Genomic DNA, 6009 nt, shown 5'->3' with positions numbered 1-6009 from the left:
TGAGGAAAAGGAGTTGAAAGCAATGCTATAAATAATATAGCCTTCTGGTATATACTACTACTACTACTACTACTACTACTACTACTACTACTACTACTACTACTATTATTATTATAATTATTATTATTATTATAATTATTATTATTATAATAATAATTATTATTATTATTATAATAATAATTATTATTATTATTATAATTATTATTATTATAATAATTATAATAATAATAATAATTAAAAGACTTGTCTCCTGATTGGTGTTGCACCCTAGCTGACAATACCTAATCGCAGAAAAAACGTTTGTAAAACTCAGCAAATATAAGAACCTGGAGATTGGAATCGAGAATGTGGCATCTCAAAGCAACAACAGTACCTATTACCTAAAAGACTAGATACCCAACAGAAAAATACAACTCGTTTTTCGCCCGCAACACTTTTGTGCCAAAATTCTGCACGGCGGACATGAATATTGTACTATTTTTGAAAAGTTGTACAGGAAGAAAGCAACGGTGTTTGAGGCTATTTCTGTTTTTTTTTTTTTTTGTATCTTTACTTGTTTGTAAATTATGACAAAAACAAATGAGGACATCACTTGCGGCCAAATGGATTGGACGTGAGCAACATTAACTTTTGTCGCCTTAAGAACTTCTTTATTATCTCCCCTTGATCGCTTTTCCTTCTTTTTCTGTTGGTTATTTTATAACGAGCGTGGATGACCATTCGTTAGAATATTAGACGTCAGCATTATCTGTTGGAATATAGACGTCAGCATTATCTTTATTGACAGACTACTTGCTTTTGCGCTCCTCTCCAATACGGCTTCCATGTTCCTGAGGACTGTCTTGAATAGCTTTAATCACTTCCTCTCGTTCTTGATTGCTGAATACATTACCTGGAAAGAGATTTCATCGATCTTCTCAGATGATATGCACGTTGTCTCATTAGAATTGTTTGCCTCCTTAATATGTTTGCGGTGCTTCCTGTGGCGGTCCAGTAATAATGTTGGCGTTCATGTTCTGATCATATTTCTCAAACCTTTGTTTTATCTCTTCTTCCTAATCTTTGCACGATATTTTATTACTCTGTCATGCGTCAGATACATTTGTACGATGTTCCCAAAGACGATCTTGAGAAGCCTTAACCTGAACTTCCCACTTTCTCTTATTTAATCCCTAACTCTTGCGAACGTTTTCGTTTCTAGACTTGAAAATGTTGCTTTTTTTATTGATCTTTCTGCTGAACTTGCTACGCTCGTCATCTTTCTTTCTGCAGTTGTTCCAATCTCTGGGGTTTTACAGAGTCTCTTCGGAGCTTTTTTAACGTATCATCATTCGCTACCTGGGTAGCGAGTCTCCTTGTGAGGAGAACCACGTTGCCATGGGGGAATAAATTGACGCAAGCTTCAAAATAACTTCATAAGTAACACAACCAGTAGTTTCCTTGGCCCTTTTCGTTGGCATATCTTTAATTAAAAGGAAGATGTGGCATAAAGAGCACTAATAACTATATACTTTTAGTGTTCCTTCGGTACCGTTGCAAAAAAGATGGAGCGCGCTGAACGCGCAGCTTAAAATGGTTGAGGGAAAAAGAGAGATTAAGGTGAGAGCTGAAAGCAAAAGAGAAATAGGTGTAGGGCGCTTTCTCTACCTAAATAATTTAAACGTTTAAACGGGCTTCTTTTTCAACTTAGATTACAGAAACAAACTATGTTTACAACTGACATTTTGAGGCTCGGTATATACAATGTCAAAGCTATACCTTCCTGTAACCATATGCATATACAAGCTGTTAACTACAATGACAAATATCATAATACTAAGTTATCCTAATGTGGTATTTCTAAATCCATGTTATTCATGCATTTCTTCTTTCTCATCGGACATGGCTTGTTAAACATTATTTAATCTTTAAATGTATATGTATCTGACTGGTGCCCCGTATAATCTTTCTAAGAAAGAGGGAGAGATCTGTGTTTTCTGATTGTTGTTGGTATTTTACTGAAAAAGTTTTACGTTACTGGTGGGGTGATAATGGGTCTTATTATTTTATTACGCTGCTCCGTTTCTCTTGGGGATGATAATGCTTTTCCAGATCGATCGCTTCCGGGCCTTTTGATAATTTTGCCACCAGAAATAATATCAAACAGTAGATTGGGGTACGCTGCTTCCTTCTACCTTGAAGATGTATGGTTGCATTGCCTTCTAAGTGATTTCCATAGTGCGTACGGCCTTCTATAACTGTTCAAGTTTAATATTTTTCTGGTTTGTGAGTTGATTCCTACGCAGTTATTACTTTCCTGCCTATGCACCCTGCCAACATGTTATAGTTTCTCTTGGTGTTGGCGGTTTATTGATTGCTTTATTTTATGGTTTGTTAAATCATTATTGTTAGAGTCCACATCTTTGTTTCGGTAAAGGAATCTGTGTTGCCTTTGATAACTGCAGCGGATTTTAAGCGATTACGCAGGGATCACTAGTTTCAGGTATTCTATCATTTCAGGAAGTCGTTTTATGCTCCATTTCTATGGTATTTCTCTTATGTTTCTGCTTTTCCTTTCTATTCCTTCGTTAATGATTTCATTAATGTTTCCGGAAACTTGTTTTTGTTATGAATGATCGTCTTTTAGGCGTAGTAAGCTTGGATTTTGATGTTACATTAACAATGGATATGAGGGGTCTACCAACATTTATTTGAATCTAATATGGAGGATATATACGTGCGTGCATGCGTGTGCGTGTCTGTGCATGTGAGTGTGTGTATGTGTTCGTATGTGTATTTATGTACAATATAGTATAATATAATATATATATATATATACATATATGAACGTCTTTATAAACTTATACATGCATACATACATACATACATAGATACATACATATATATATATATATATATATATATATATATATATATATATCAGTTTATATAGAAGTTCATTTTGTTTCAATTAAGTTTACAATGATGTTTTACATTTCATTGTTTTGGCCATTTATCGGTAGAAATAAATGTTCCTTTGATCCATAGAAAGATCGACCAGTTTAATTCTTCACCGATCCCCTCTGTTAGTTTATTGTCAGTTTTCATAGTTTCTATGTTCAGAGCGCACAATTCATAAATTCTTGGTTTATTGTAAATTCATTTTTCTTTTCCTGTTTGTTTGCTTTTTCTTTTTCTTTCGTTGATCAGGTTTCTAACGGTATCGTACGACTTCATTTAGTTGTGCCCTCTAATGGTGTCTGCTTAGTTTGTGCTTTGTTCCTTACCGCCATTTATGTACTACATGCTTCTTACTTGAATAATTAAAAACAAAATAAATAATGCAGTATTCACATTTGCATTTGTTTTTACTTAACCCATGTATTTCCGCTGTAAACTTTTTCTCTTAAGCATATTATCTACATTGAATATTCAGATTTGATTTTAGCAATAAATTACCTAAAAGGAGGAAGTGTTTTGTGATCCAAAGGCAGGATTAGAACAATTTTTTCATCGTAGTTCCTTTTTTCTTGTCATTATATGTATATGCTACGAAATGCGTTTTTTTTTTCCGATTGAATGTAGTTGCAAAACGTGCAGTAAATACAGAAGGTATTCTTCACATTTCCATCCTACAATTTTTACTGAATTACTTACTTGACTTTAGCTTTAAATATATACATTGTATGTATATTATTATCATTTTCATCCGTTAACAGTTTATTTGCTTTAGTGGCACGGGAAATTTACATAGTAGAGTCATTTTCATGATACGCATCAAAATCAAAACACGCATTTTTGTCTCAACATTAGGAATGATACAGTTTTCGTTTCCAACAGTTTCTACTTAGTTGTATATCTGTGTGTGAAGGTGGAAGCCATAACTTACGTGCCACGGTATTACTTTTATACAAGCGCTTGTAATTAGAATGTGGTATGAATATTTGTTATACATTATTTATGCGAAACAAAACTAATATAATTACACTAATTGCTTCACATATTCTTTAGAAAAGTATGGTTCAAATTCTTCATTATTGCCCCTGTGTTATTCGTTCATTTTGGTTCGACATTAACAGTTATTTTGGATAGTAGCAACGGTCCGTCCCCCACCTTTTTTCTATCTCCATATTTTCTCCTGACTTTATTGTAATGTTTAGCATAATTAATAATAATAGTAATGATAACATTAATAATACTAACGGTTATGAAAATAGCAGTATCACACGTAGTAGTAGCAGCAATTATGATGATGATGATCATGATGACGATAATAATATTAATCCTTTCTACTAAAGGCAGAGGGCCTGACATTTTGGGGAAAAAGGTAAGTCTAGTACATCGACCACACTCCGACCCTTAAAGGATGGAAGACGAAGTTGAGCTCGGTGAAATTTGAACTCAGAACGTAGCGGCTGACGAAATACGGTTTAGTATTTCGTCCGGCGTGCTAACGATTCTGCCTGCTCACCGCATTAAATATAATAATAATAATAATAATAATAATAATAATAATAATAATAATAACAATAATATTAATAATAATAATAATAATAATAATAATAATAATAATAATAATAATAATAATAATTTGGTTGGAGGGGTGACTAATCGACTACATCAACCCCAGTATAGAACTGTTTCTTCAAAAATTCCTACAGCGGAATCTTGAACATTGAAATATTGGTTCCGAATTTTGGCACAAGGCCTGCCATTAGAGGAGTAGGTTGAATACATCGATCGTACTGCATACCTAATACTTATTTTATCGATCTCGAAATGATCATCAGCAACATCGACCTCGGGGGAATTTGAATTTAATATGTAAAGAAGGATAAAATGCCGCTAAGCATTTGACCCTGGGGTGCTAAAGATTCTGCCGCCAAATGACCGTTAAAATATTGAGTTGTTTTAGCATCTGCTAAATCAAAACCTTTCTATGTAGAAATATAAAGCTTTGGAATATCAAATACACGAAGAAGTTTCTATGTAGAACTCAAACTACAACGATATTAAACTAAACTGAATATGAACGACAGGAAATGTAATCTAAAAATATATTCCAATGCAGTTTTATATTTAATACGTGCATTAATATGAGATTTAACAAAATATATGTCTTTCCTCACAGAAAAAAAATTGCAAGTGAATATAATGATAAAATGAAGATAAATTAGCATTGCATACACAATTGCTAGAATTTAGTTAGAATATTCATTATTTTTGCATCTATATTGAGATTTCTATACTTTGATTAATTGAGGTATGAGAACGGGTATTGGAGTAATATTGTTGTTGGCTTGATTGAGAGGATTAAGAAGAAATGTAAATGCAAAAGTCGATATATGTATATATATACACAAAAATAGCTTGATTCACTGGTAGATATGTGTATATGAACATATATTTACATGCTTACACATACACACCCACGTTTACCCCCATATATATGTACATATATATATATGTTCAAACATGCATATATACATCTATACTTGAATACATACCGAATGAAAAAGAAAGATAGATTTATTATGATATTATGTCATATAATCATAATTGACTTACATTTAAAAATTTTAGTAACAATATACATGACTTGTCATAATCAGTGTTGCACACACACACACACACACACACATACACACACACACACACACACATATCTTATAGACACGTATGTGAGAGTAATTTAGAAGTAATACTGTATGCATGGATTCAAAACATGATCTTGCGATGTCGTCTCGTTGAACGTCTTACAGAAATTGTTATGAGCAGATATCTTTCAACAACGTAATCAACCTTTTCTATATGACAATGATTGCAAACATTAAAGCGATGTCTTCAAATCATAACCATTAAGTGTAGGATGATTATGATTAAAAAGAAACAAATAATATCCACACCAACAAATATACAAATTAAATACAAAAGAAGACATAATAATAGGGAAAAGATCAACACATAAATCGTAATTCAACGACGAATTTGAAAGATCATTTTTTCGACCCAACCGACAGAATTCTCGAC

The 6009-nt window shown here is 32.8% G+C and overlaps 1 pseudogene; it reads right to left on the bottom strand.

Moving 5' to 3' along the window:
- Nucleotides 1-731: 731 nt before the first annotated feature.
- On the bottom strand, nucleotides 732-1460 carry LOC106873991 (uncharacterized; annotated as a pseudogene).
- Nucleotides 1461-6009: the final 4549 nt, after the last annotated feature.

This window comes from Octopus bimaculoides, chromosome 19 (genome assembly GCF_001194135.2).
Source record: "Octopus bimaculoides isolate UCB-OBI-ISO-001 chromosome 19, ASM119413v2, whole genome shotgun sequence".
Taxonomy (NCBI): Eukaryota; Metazoa; Mollusca; class Cephalopoda; order Octopoda; family Octopodidae; genus Octopus; species Octopus bimaculoides.
This window is presented reverse-complemented; position numbering and strand designations above follow the sequence as displayed.